Raw genomic sequence first — 13,740 nt, forward strand, 5'->3', positions numbered from 1 at the left:
CTGGGCCTGTCCACCCCCCTGAGCCCCTTATCCACCTGAAGGATGCCACAGGACCCTAACTAATTGCACAGTATTTTCACTGCACCTGTTATGACATGGACCCAGAACTGGGGTGACTCAGGCCCAGTTCCCACCCCAGAGCTCCCAGGTGGGGAAAGAGAAGCCAAAGGTTATAAATGGTGACCCACACATGAGACAGGAGGCCACCTCCGTTCAGAGGTCCACTCATCAGATATTTGTCAACTGCACCTGCTGCTGCCCCAGGTCCCTGCACCCTCTGTCCTCACACTCACGCACACATCTCATGGCTGACACGTGCTGGTGCCCCAAGTCCCATTCATTCCTTTCACAAATAGTTAAGTATCACCTGCAGACCCACTGTGTGCTCTAGACGAGGAACGCCACCAGACGGGGAAGATGGAGCCACACGGTCCATCCTGGGGGTGTCATGGTGAATCCCTGCCCCTGCAGGATCAGGGGGTTGGTTCACAGCAATGACCAGGTCCCCAGGGGATGACACGCATTCTTTTGTGGACGGACACTCACAGGCTCCCACACACAGGTGCGCACCGATCAGCCCTCCCCAGCCACAGCTGCTTTCACACGTCACATCTGAGGCCCCAGCACCCTGGGAAGGGGGCAGGATCTAGATCATCATCCATCCTACACTGGACAGCTGAGGCCCAGGGGGTAGGTGACCCGCCCTCCACCGCACAAGCCAGGGGGAGCCAGGGCTCCAGGCCACATTCCCGCTCCTCTCCCCGGCCCTCCCCTCCTGTGTGTACTCAGGCTGGTGCACAGACACCACTTCCTTCTCCGAACTCACGCCCCCACCTCCACCCTCACTTGGGCGAGGGGAGCCTAGCTACCTCGATCCACCGGGGACAACCTGGGGCTCCCCTAAAGCTCCAGCCAGGTGATGTGATTCAATAAAGTGACCCGTGCCTGCCCTTCTCTCCCAACCCCAGGGACGGGGAGAGCCTGGAGGAGCCCAGCCCAGCTCACACCATTCCCTCCTTAGGGCCCGATCACTGCTGTCGGGCAGCCCCCACTTCCAAAAGCCCATGGTCTCGGGAGCGCGCACAGGGCCAGCCCTTGGGAGATCTGGGTCTAACTGACGGTGTGCCACCTACCGGGGCTGTGTCATGTGGGGCAACCTGCTTCCCCTCTCTGGGCCTGTCTCCTCCTCCCGTAGACACCTATGGCACCCTGCTCCTTCCTTCCTCACAGAGCAGGGGTGGGAGGTGAGAGCCAGGCCCCAACGGAGCCTTTCTATCCAAATCCCACCTTGGCCTGGGTCCTGGCTGAACCCCACTTTTCCACGAAGCCTCAGTCGCAGTACGGCCATCCTCATCAGCAGCCACGTGTGACCACCCAGTGCTGTGCCGTCAGCATCCTTCTTTCAACCCCCTGCAGCAACCCTCCAAGCACAACTCTACCCATCTGGCAGATGAGGACACGGACGCTCAGCAAGGTTGAGTAGCTTGCCCGAGGTCACACAGCAGGAAGACTTCGGGGCCAGCTGCACAGCAAAGTCTGCCAGAAGCAAACATGTGCCCGACACCCACACACCTCCCCTGAGCAGCCCCCCAGGCACGGCTCACCGCCCAGTGGCTCACATGCGGGTATCTGCAGAAAGGCAGAGGGGTCCTCCCCTGGTTCATTATTCCAAACTGTCTTTTTTGCCTCCCTCCAGAGAGCAAGGGGCTTCAGGACAGGGGCCGGGCCTCCTTTCTGGGGTCGCAGTGAGGCCCAAGGTGGGCTTCTCGGAGTCATCATGGGTCCTGACAACCAGAAGGGACCCTACAGATACGGAGATGTACCTTTCTGAGTCAAAAACAGGGCGGAGGGCGGTGCCAGGATCGTGGGCCTTCCGGGATGTTGGGGTGAGTTGTGGAGACGGTGGAGGAGAATTCTGGCAGCTGCCAGCCCTCCATGACATGGGGTCACCCAGTCTGCCCTCATGTCTGCAGCAGCAGACGCCAAGCCGAGAAAATGGGAGCAAGGAGGCACTGGTTTCATTTCCAAAAAAGAAAGCCTGTCTGAAGCCTGGGATGAGAAAATCACTCCTCTTCCAAAGTTCTGTCCCTGCAGAGGGGCAGGCCGGCAGGGAGGGGTCCCAGGCACTGCCCCTGGCATCCCTACGTCCCCTCCCATTGGGCTCCAGGGTCCTGGCCCTCCAAGGCCTGCAGAGTGAGAACCCTCCTGGTGGGACTGACATAGCTCTGAACTCGCTCCCCAAGGTGGGTGGTGGGCACTTGGACCTTAGCCAGCGCCAGCTCTGTGCCACGCCCACCTGCCCACCACCCCACGTGCTCACGGAAGTCTCGAGAGCGCTCCGCAGCGCCATGAGGACGGACGCGGCCCACACAGGCAGTGACTCAACGTTACACCAGATAAATGTAGCACCTGCATCACCAAGACTGGGTCCACCCGTACCACGAGTGTCACTACCCACGAATACTCCACCTGCCCACCCCTGCCCCCGGGCTCCAGGGGTCTCTTTTTTAGGCAGTCCTTCCAGTTCGTCAGCCCCATTCTACAGACCCCAAGGATGGTGTCCGCTGGGATTTACCTGGACACATCATGAGGCTTGAGGCTTCCCCGAGGTGACACCATGAGCCCCTGGGGGCAGAAATCGGTGCCCCTCTCTCCTGCTCGGTCCCAGGGGCCATCAGCCTACACTCCATCGCATCACCTGCTCACCAGCCTCCTGCCTCCCGCTTCCGAGCAGAATCTACAGCCACCAGGTCCCGCTGCAGGCTCTCCTCTCTCCTCATCTGGGGTGTTTCCCATACCCTGATCACTCTCACTCCCCTACCACCACCCCCCTCACCACGGTCTGCCCCCAGACGTCCCGCCAGCTGTTCTGCCTCAATGCGCCCACCCAGCCTCCTGAAGAGGAAGCCCGGGGAGGCTCCGGGGCACCTGCAGGAGGACGGGGAGCCCTGGACCAAGAGTCACGAGATGTGGTTTTGGATCCTGATTCTTGTAACTCTGGGACCTTAGCCACGTGTCTTCCCAGCCCTGGGCCTCGGCTTCTCCATCTGAAAAGGAAAAGAGGTCAACGTATCCCGAGGTCCCCTCCAGCTCTAAGGGTTGTGGCACACCCCATCCAGGAGGCTCAGGAGTAGGGGAGGGAGAAGGATGCCTGAGGAAGGTGGCATGGGGGCTCCCACAGAAGCTATGGGCCCCAGCCCTGGGCAGAAGTCACATCCTGAAAGACAGACCCCGACTGGTTGCCAGGGGATGGGTGTGTGTGGATCTACTTAATGGGTCAGGACTCCTTTTTGGAGTGATGAAATGCTCTGAAATTAGACCATGGTGAACACTGCACAACTTTATGAATACATGAAAACACACTGCAGTGTACATTTTACTTTTTTTTTTTTTTTTTTGGCCGCACATGGGATCTTAGTTCCCCGACCAGGGATCGAACTCGGGCCCCCTGTAGTGGAAGCACGGAGTCTTAACCATTGGACCGCCAGGGAAGTCCTGAAGTGTACCTTTTAAAGGAAATAATTTTCAAAAAAAAAAAAAAATCCAACATGCTAGAGAGGAAGAGAACAAAGTCCCTAAAGGCACCACCGAGCCCCAACCCGAGGCTCTGAGGACCCACCCACAGGCTTCTTCTTGGGGGGAATACATAAACCCCTCTTTGTTTATGCCTCTGCACTTGGGTTTTCTATAGCCTGTAGCCAAACACGCTCCTAACTGATGGTCTCGTCCCTGTGCCACCCGCTGGGACTAGAGGGGCTCCGCACGCTGGGCGGCACGTGTCTGAGGCTGGTGGTCAGGACTCAGCTAAACGTCAAGTTACTGGGCACGGTCGCTGCCAGCGGCCTCTGGACCACCGCACAGATGTGTGCACACGCACGTGCACGCACAAAAAGCGTGTGTCTAAATAGTCCAGGGGATTAACTGTCCTGAGGCTTCACACTTGTGCTCTCTCCACACGCACCAGCTGCCCTTCACGGAGGGGGAACCCCCCAAACTGGTGTGCACACAGGGCCCCCCCACCACCATTGCCACTACCCTCTGGATGCCTCTGAGAGGCACAGCCAGGTCAGCAGACTGGCCAGCAACTGGGGACGATGGGGTGAGCCTGTGAGAGCTGGGATGGAAGGGTGGAAAAGCCCCTTGACCTTCCAAGGCCCCGCGCCAAATGTCCCGGCACCCAGCTTGCTTCTACTTCACTTAACAAGTTGGTACAGGACACTCACTGTGTCAGGCAGCGAGCTGGGGGCAGGGATGCGGAGGGACAGGGCAGCACGGCCCCGACCCATTGGAGGGAGACAGACAAGTACAAGGCCAGTTGGAACACAGCAGGTGAGGAGCGCTGAGCTGTAGGAACACAGAGGAGGGGCACTTAACACAGACCCGGGAGGGGACATCAGAGAAGGCTTCCGGAGGGAAGTGGCATCCAAGCTGGGACCTGCAAGAATTAGCCCAGTGAAATGGATGGGGAGCAGTAAAACGTGTTTAAAGGAGAAGCAACAGCACATTGTGAAGCAAGACGGGAACGCAGTATGTTCTGAAAACTGATGAAGCTCATCGTGGCTATCACAGAAACAGGCAGGGCCTGGCTGGGAGTGATGCAATCAGATGAAGGTCTTCACCTGGACCCAACACAAGGCCCCCAAGTTGGTCCCCGCGGAAGGCCTTCTGGAGTGTCATTTCCCATCTCTGGACCCTTTCCTACATTGCTGCCCCCACCTCGCCCCACCCCAGAATGCCCACCCCAGACTACTCCTGAATCCCACCCGTCCTCCAGTCACCTCCTGCAGGCTGCCCTCAGGCCCACTGGGGAGAACGGTGGGGCCCATACCCCTGGGTAGCCCAGCACCAAGGTAGGGCTTGGCATCGGGATGCCTCATCACCCACCCCAAGGGTCTGAGAGGTGGACAGGCCAAGGGGACTAAGCACTTCTACCCCTGGGGTTTTCCCAGCTTACAGAAACAGACACTCAGGCACGGCACAGCCCACGCTCCGTGGGCAGAGTAGGCAAGAGCAGAGCAGGGAATGATGGTGTCCAGTTCCTCTCTGGGCAGGCCTGGAGCTCTCCAAGGGCCAGCTCTGGGATCATCGTGTGACAAGTTGAGAAAACACTCTTCACTGGGATGGGAACCAGCTTCTCCCAACTGAACAAGCGGATCCTCCCAAGAACCCTGTCATGCAGGGATAACCACACTCATTTGTTCAGATGAGGCTCAGAGAGGTAAAGTCACTCGCCTGAAGTCACACAGCAGGTGAGGGGTAGAAGTGGGACTCAAACCCTTGCCTGTCTGGTTTCAAAGGCTCTGATGGTTAAATGGCACCCTGCTGGGAAGTGGAGAGGCTCTACGGCAGCCAAAGGAGCCTGCCCCCAAGGAGGGGCACTGGCCTCCCACCCAGGGCATCCAGGAGCATCTCCCCGCCCCGGATGTGCGGAGAACAGAGCATCTGAGGCAGTGGCTGGCTCCGGGCGGGCGGGTGGGCAATGGACCAGGATCAGAGGGAGGCTGTAGTTAGCCTATCCACCCAGAGGGCTGCACCCCCAGCCAGGGCACACATGGAGAACAGGGGCACCCAGCTCCTTCCCAGAGGCCCTACCTTTCCCAAGCTGGGCCTCCCTGCTGAAAGCCACCACACCTGAAAAACCAGCTCCTGGATAAACATGAGCCACCAGATGGGCCCAGTCACAAGACCCCCTTGGAGCCCGCCAGGACCACCTTGGAGCTGGCTGGGTGGGCGGGCAGGCAGGAGTCCTGCCTGCTCCAGGGAGCCACCCAGGGGCACCCGAGGGCCCTTCTGCACAGGGCTAGCCTGCCATGGTCCCTCCACCGAGTACAGCCCAAGGGTGGGACTCAGGGGTCCAGCTTTTGAGGACATGGGGGAGGGGACAATGGTGGGGTGGAGGTGGGGGCAGCTGGCTCATCAGGAAAAGTCAATGACTTCCTCACAAGAAACAGTTAAGGGCTTCCCTGGTGGCGCAGTGGTTGAGAATCTGCCTGCCAATGCAGGGGACACGGGTTCGAGCCCTGGTCTGGGAAGATCCCACATGCCGCGGAGCAACTAAGCCCGTGAGCCACAACTACTGAGCCTGCGCGTCTGGAGCCTGTGCTCCGCAACAAGAGAGGCTGCGATAGTGAGAGGCCCGCGCACCGCAATGAAGAGTGGCCCCCGCTTGCCACAACTGGAGAAAGCCCTCGCACAGAAACGAATACCCAACACAGCCAAAAATAAATAAATAAATAAATAAATAATAAAAATAAAGGAATTCCTTAAAAAAAAAAAAAAAGAAACAGTTAAAACCCCCCAAATCTCTCAAGACACCCATGCAAGCCATGCTGTTGTCACCCACGGTGTTCCCTTTTCTTAGGAAGCCACAACCCCTGGGGGGGCCCCCCTTCACTCAGGGACCGCCATTCATGAGCCCACAGGCAGTGCTGCCTCCGTTTTCTAGATGGTCAAACTGAGGCTCAGCTGACTGGCAGCCATCCAAGCCACGCGCAGCAGGCAGACAGCAGAGCTGGAATCGGCCTGACCAGAAGCTTCTGTGACCAACCGAAATCTCAGTGCTGCCGCCCACGCGAACATTCAGGAGAACAGCCGCAGCCAACTGTGGATCTCAGATGTTTGTCAACCAACGTTTTATTTAGAGCCCTAAAAGGTAACTTGGATAGAAGTGGCCCTACTCCAACTCAGAGGGGGACACAGGGTGCTGGAAGCCCGCATGTCCCCACCTCCTTCCCCCGCAGGGTCCCGTGCCCTCCAGGGCTCTGTGGAAGCCCAGCAGCTTGTGTGACCCCTGCTGAGTCTCATGCTGGCCCTGGAAACCAGATGCTCTGTTCTCCTGTTCACAGATGACCACGCCGAAGCACAGAGATGTGGTGTCACTCACCCGAGGTCACACAGTCCCATTCTGTTTGACCCTACATCATGCTCCTGCCTGCCCTCCTTCCATATCCGCTTGTTTCAGGAAAACACAGAATTTGTATCCCAAACTATAGAGCAGGAGAAGTGGAGACCAGGGACTCACTGCCAGAGACCCCCAGACTCCATGGGGAGTGGGGCACACAGAGACAGGCAAGACACCACTGGGCACAGACAGCTTCCCTCCCTTCAGGTTCACACTCTGCCCCCAGAGCATCAATTGTCCAGGGAACCACCTGGTCGATGGGCGGGTGGAAGACTGCAGCCCTGAGGGCGGCTCGCAGGCAGGTGTAATTTCATCGGGAGCTCCCCGTCTGTGCAAGTCACCAGAAACGGAGGATGAAATTCCAGCTCTGCGGACAGAAGTGTGCAGCGATCCTGGCTCAGGGTCGGCTCTCAAAGTGGGTGGGGAGGGGGTGTCTTTGTGAACATGAGGAAAAGATGCCCCCTCCTCTGGGCGGCCCCGAGCCGGAGCTCAGCTCTCCTCCACGAGAAGAGTGGCGGAGCTCTGTGGTATAGCCGTGCCGTGGAGTACTACTCAGCCCCCAAAAGGACCAGCTCCCGATGCCCCGACAACGCATTAGGCGGAATGGAAGAAGCTAGACGCAGGCTGCATACCGCGTGATTGCATTTATGTGACGCTCTGGAGGATGCGAAGCCATAGAGACAGAAACCAGATCAGTGGCTGCCAGGGGCTGGGGGAAGGGAGGGGGCTGGCTGCACACGGGCTTGCGAGAAACTTTGGGGGGGGATGGGATGTTCTATGTCTTGACAGGGGCTGGTCTATGTGAATGCATGCATTGGTCGAGTTCCTTGGACGGCACACTTAAGCCCTGGGCATTTCACCAGATATTCCTCATCCCTCGACAATATATATGATAACACGTGGGGTGAGCCCTTCCTACGTGCCGGCCTGGGGCTGGATGCCAGGACCTGAGACCCTGCAGACCTGGAGGCTCTGCAAGTTTCTCACTAGCTTGTGGAGTGACCGATGGATGGATGGACAGATACAGACCCCCCCCCATAGGGCAATTCTGCCAGGAGCCAGAAAACGTACCTTGAGACCCCACTAGACCCCACCAGCAAACAGGCCTGGCCCTGCCCAAGCCTCCAGGAGAGAAGCAGCCTGAAGGGTCTCCTCCAGCTACAGGCCAGGAAGGGACATGGCCTCAGCTGTCCCTCCTTCCCCAACCACACAGCCAGGCCGGGCACCTATGAGCTGCCCAGGACCCCAAGCCCTCAAGCTGGGACCTCCCGCCTCTGGCTTCCCACCCCGTCTCCACTCCAGACCCGCAGCAGTGTGACCCACCTACCCCTCTGTGGGGCCTCCACCATGCAACACTGAACCCCCAAAACCACAGCACCGCCACTGGGCTCGGGCAGAGCGGGGGGATCATCGCCACTTTACACACAAGCACACAGCCAGCTGGGGGGAGGGGACATGGGTCACTCCCTGGCCTTGGGCCCTCCTGCGACATTCCAGGGGCCTCAGTGCAACACAGGGGCTGGGGCTTCTGCCTCGGATGGCGGCGTGGCAGCGGGGAGGTAATTCCCAGCAACCGGCATGCTGTACTCACCCGGCATCCCTTTAAAGGGACAACCCCTCAAACCTGTGACCAGCCCAACAAGGACCCTCCCCTACCAGGGGCCCCGGGGGGGCACAATCTCCAGCCTTGGCGGGGGGCGGGGGGTGGGGAGCACCAGAGAAACAGCCTCCCAGGGCTCAGGCCTGGCCCTGCAAATCCTAATTCGGTGTCAGATAGGGCGACCCCGGCAATTTCCCTGCTCCTCCCAACACTTCTTAATACACCACATGGACCACAGTGGCACAGAAGACTCTGAACGCCAGGGCCTCGCGGGCTGGGGATCCCTGAGGCCCCATGCTACCCAGGCCTAACAGGAGATCTGGACGCTTGGACCCCAGACAGGAGAAAGCCCAACCGAGGAAATCAGAATCGCCGCTGCCTGATTCAGACTCGCTCTAGACCATCCCCCCGAGCCTCAGGTTGAGTCCTGACCCCAACTCCAGGCCCCAGCCACACCCTGAGTCCCTCCCTAACCCCCAACAGTCCCACTGCCCAGAGGCCACAGCTGAAAGGTTGCCAGAAAAGACACAAGACCCCCAGTTCAGTCTGAACTTCAGGTAAACAGGAAGTAAATTTTTAGTGTCATTTAGAGCCCCAATACCGCATTATCTGTCGCTTATCCGAAATCCAAATGTAACTGGGTGTCCCTCTTTTAACTGGCTAAATCTGGCAGCCCGGAGCAGGTGGTCCTGAAGCAGGGAGACAGGTGGGCACACAAATAGCTGTGGGTCAGCCAGGCCCAGCTCGGGACCAGGAGGAAGGGAGTTCGGAGCGAGAGTTCTGCTCCCTGCCTGGCACACCCCCGCCAGTCACCCCAAGCCCGTGCCTGGACAAAGCACAGCCTCACCCAGCTCACTCAGGAAACCTAACTCACCCCGAAGTGAACAAGGGCTGTGCCCCATGCGCCATCCTCCCCCAGGGCTCTGAGCCTCTTTGTGTCATCAGACATAACCCACAGCACTAAGTCTGAAGTGACGAAATATCGATCCCAGTGAGACAGTCCCAGCCAGACATCCTGCAAATGAGGAATCTGGGTGCCCAGCGAGGCAGTGAGTACCTGGACACCCCAACATTTACACCCAGAAGTCCCCGCTGTCACCCTGTCACCAAAGGGGTGACGTGCCACTGTCTTCGGACCAGGTTCGTCTCCTTCACTCCTCCCATATAAAACAATCTTCCCCACAGTCTGCCCCTGCTTGTGAATTCCTGCCGGGAATTCCCTTCCAGTCACCACAAGGGGTCACATCTCATAGGCCCCGCATCCTCCCGGGGGATCCCGAGCCCGCCCGAGCCCTCGGTCCTGGGTCTCGCTCTGCCCTCTGGGACTTGTGAATTAACCCTGCAGTTCTTGTTCCCAGTGCCCCCTGAGGCCTCCACAGACCCCCTGGAGCTGGCACACCCTCCTGGTCTGTCCCAAGGAACCTGGCTGTGTCTTGGCTGCCGAGCGTCAAAGAGAGAGATGTCCGCGAATGGCTGAGAGTCGGAGGATCAAGAGATGCGGGACGGGGCTTCCCTGGTGGCGCAGCGGTTAAGAATCTGCCTGCCAATGCAGGGGACACGGGTTCGAGCCCTGGTCCGGGAAGATCCCACGTGCCGCGGAGCAACTAGGCCCGTGAGCCACAATTACTGAGCCTGCGCGTCTGGAGCCTGTGCTCCGCAACGGGAGAGGCCGCGATAGTGAGAGGCCTGCGCACCGCGATGAAGAGTGGCCCCCGCTCGCCACAGCTGGAGAAAGCCCTCGCACAGAAACGAAGACCCAACGCAGCCAAAAATAAATAAATAAATAAATTTATTAAAAAAAAAATGAGACGCTGGATGGATGACACTCAGGGAGCAAAGCCCCAGGCTCAGGTTTGGGGGAGACATAGGCTGGGGTGATGGGGTGAGGAGCCTCCCAGAGGATGTGGGGCAGGAAGCTCAGGGAAAGACCCTGGGATTCCAACCATTGTGGGAACCTGCCCCAGAGATGGGAATTCAGGAACAACACGAGAAACTGTGCTTAGCAATGCGGACCCTGGGGCAGGACTTCATTCATTCATTCACTCAATAAGTATTTGAGGACCAGCCCTGGGGCACCACGGAACCGAAAGCAAGCCTCAGTCCCCGCCCTGTCCCTAGTACAATCGGGACGTGTAACTCTTGATTAAGATCAATGTTGGGACAGGGGAAGGACAGAATGTCATGGGGACACAGAGGTAGCACCTTGGCCAGTCCTGGGAAGGCTTGGGAAGGCTTCCGGCTGGAGGACATGACAGCCAGCTGAGTCCGGACAGAGGCGAGGAAAAAGGCAAATTCTACAGCTCTTATCCCCAGTCCTCACCAAGTGGGGCCATTTAAGGAAGCCCTGCCCCCGCAGGTGGGAAGAACCTCTGAGGTGAGAGGAACGGCACGTGCAAAGGCCATTCAGGAAAACTGCAAGCTTGCAGGTTTCAAAGAATGGGCCCAGGAGGCAGCGGGTGGGCAGACGAGAGCCAGGGGACACGAAGCAGAACCTGGAATGAGGATGGACCAGCAGATGTGGTCTGTGGTTCCAAGGTCACGCTTAGGACACGAGAGCCCCAGGCTGTCACCCACCACATCACCCTCAGATCCTCACCCGGGGTCTCCAACAACTGGGCCATTGCCAAACTGGGGACGCCCTGGCTGCTGGAGACAGGGAGGCTGCAAGAACAGCTGTCTCCGAGACCCCTATCATTACGTCTGCCTTTCCGACTACTTCCAAGCATCAAACAACTGGAACCACGTCAGAAGGCTAGCCAGCTCGGGGAGACTGCCTTAAATGAACAGATGAAGCACGTTGCAAATAAATGACCCTTCCTCCAGCATCTAGAGAACGGTCCTCTTAAGTAGGTTAAGCCTGCCCCTACAATGCTATCTTCCCAGACCCAGTTTTGCAACCTTTTCCCCCCAAGTCCACCCACATTTTGAACGAGTGGTCAGTGAGTGGCGGCCGAGTCCCAACCCTGCCTCGCTTCCTCCGCTGGGGTCCTCTGGGACCCTTTGAGTCAGAGCCACAACTTTCTAGGTCACCCTCGGAGCAGGGTACAGAATGGGGTGTGGTCTTCAGCTCCCCACCTCCCAAAAGCAGATTGGGGTCTCTGACATCCTGTCCCCTTGGGGCCAGGCCTGTCCCTTGGTCCACTGGTCCCTGTTCAGAAGAAGGCAGAGTGTACCTCCCACCCTCCTGGGCCCCTGCTCCTGATGGCCACGTGACCGCCCCCATCCTTTTTGCCCTTGTGCCCGGCCCCTCCCTGCCAGCAGTCACCAACCTCCCCACCACCACTGCCTCTCACTCTGAATAAATAATCGATGCCGATGCCCTTACCCTTTGGGAATGACGCTGCTGAAATAAATGGGCTGCTCAGAGGCACTTCCCCAGCCCGGAGGCCCCAGGTCAGTACCAGGGAGCAGCAGTCCTAGCCACCGAGCAACCAGACACACGAGGGAGACGATGGCCAGAGGGGTCAGAGCAGCTTCTGGCCACCCCTTCCTTCTGCTGTGGGCAGTAAGAGAAGCCCCCGCAAATGCCCACTCCTCTAGAAGCTGTCCGGACCTGCCCCACGCCCCACATCAACAGCACCATACTCCACCCAAGGCCATCGCTTTCCCCACGTGCCAGGCAAGGAGACCCCTACATGCCGAGCTCCCTCACTTGGGCTGTGATGTGGACATAGGAGCCTCCCACCCCAGGTCTAGTCCTGGGAGCCTGGATCACAGGGCCAGATGTCCAGGGCTCGAGTCCCCTCCAGCAATGCCAGGAGGGTGGAACTCTCAACTGCACTGTCCCCCTCTGCCCTGGGCCCAGGCCGGGGCATCACCCCTCTCCCTGGCCACAAGCAGGGGCTGGGGGACCCAAGAAAGGCATTAAGCCCATCATACCCAAAGCTCATCCAGCATCCTATGGCTGCTCCAGGGGCCTCCCCACCCATCTGCGGGAACTCAGAGACCACCCACAGACAGGGCATCCCCAACTTGCTCCTCTGAAAGCTTTGCGACCCCCTGCTGCCATCCTCTGAGTCTCCTTCCCCCCACCCCACGAGGAGCTCAGCTGCCACCACTCAGGCCAGCCCCCTCCCCAGGGACCCCAACAGGAACCACCGTGCCGGGGCAGTCCTGCCTGGCTGTCCTGTTCAGTCCTGCCTGAACTCAGCCTGTAAGTGGGGGGCACCGGCCAGGAGACCGGCCCAGCCCGAGAAAGGCGGAGGTGGGGGGAACTGGGGGGCGGGGGCCGCGGCCTTCCCAGCCCCTCCGCTCCCACACTGGCGCCCGCCGCCTGGGCAGCACAACTGACCTCATTCGCCAACTGCAGCAGCCTGCGGGCGCCCGCTGCCCGCCCCGGGCGCCCCTACCTCCGGAAGGGCCGGGGGGTGACAGCTCCCGACTGCCACCCCCTCCCGGCAGGTGGGGGCGGCCGTCCCTCCCCTCCCCCGGCCCGAATTATAATCCCAGTCACGTGCCTCCCAATGCACCCAAAAGCCGGACCCAGATTCTGTAACACCTTGAGGGGGAGGGGCGGGGGCCCCGGGGGGGATGGGAGGAGAGGGGAGAAGGGCCTCGGCGCCCGCCCCCCGCAAAAGTTTCTCCTACCTTGGAGGATCCCCAAGCGCTCCTGCCAGCGGCGCCCCGGCCCCGGCCCGCGGCCAGGACTCAGCCTCCTGCCGCTGCCTCCTTAATTAATCCAGGAGAATGGGGGAAGGAGAGGCAGAGGGAGGCGCGGAGCGGCGGAGGGGGCGGGCGGGAGGAGAGCGGGGCGCTGGGCGGGGAGGGGGCCCGGCGGGGGCTCTCGGGCCGGCCGGGGGGCTGGCGCTCGGCGGCCCCCACCCCCGGCGCGGGCTGCGGCGGAGGGCGGGGCGCGGCGCGGGGAGCGGAGCCGAGAGCGGGAGCGCAGGGAGGCTCTTTGTTCTGTAATCCCAGTAAGATTGCCAGCCATTCGCCCCGGCCCTAATCCCAGCCCCGCGCAACACCACCCTCCATTGGCTGCCATTTACATACGGGATTAGCCCGCCCTGCCCGCCCCGCGCCCCGGTCTGGGCACCGCGGGGGGAGCGCCGTGCCCCCGCCCCGCGCCCGGCGCCCTGAGCGCGCTCCGCCCCAGCGCCCGCCGCCAGGGTGGCCCGCAGGAGGGGCGGCCTCGGCGCCCCCTGGCTGCCCGCGACTCCCCTCTGCCTTCCCAGGTCAGGCCGGGGCGGATTAGAAAGCCGCGGCTCGGCCCGGGAGACCGGGGCGCAGGAGCCGGGCC

The 13,740-nt window shown here is 60.2% G+C and overlaps 1 protein-coding gene across 4 annotated transcripts in view; it reads right to left on the bottom strand.

Annotated features, from left to right (window-relative positions):
* Nucleotides 1–13,310, bottom strand: part of GTF2IRD1 (GTF2I repeat domain containing 1) — a 113,290-nt gene extending 99,980 nt beyond the window's left edge. For 3 of the 4 annotated variants that reach the window (XM_059896400.1, XM_059896399.1, XM_059896402.1), the window contains exon 1: nt 13,089–13,309. The gene's annotated coding sequence lies outside the window, so the exon portion shown is untranslated. Of the gene's footprint in view, nt 1–13,088 lie in introns of all 4 variants that reach the window. The other variant, XM_059896401.1, reaches the window with a different exon arrangement.
* Between the last annotated feature and the right edge of the window lie 430 nt (nt 13,311–13,740).

This window comes from Balaenoptera ricei, chromosome 15 (genome assembly GCF_028023285.1).
Source record: "Balaenoptera ricei isolate mBalRic1 chromosome 15, mBalRic1.hap2, whole genome shotgun sequence".
NCBI classification, from domain to species: domain Eukaryota; kingdom Metazoa; phylum Chordata; class Mammalia; order Artiodactyla; family Balaenopteridae; genus Balaenoptera; species Balaenoptera ricei.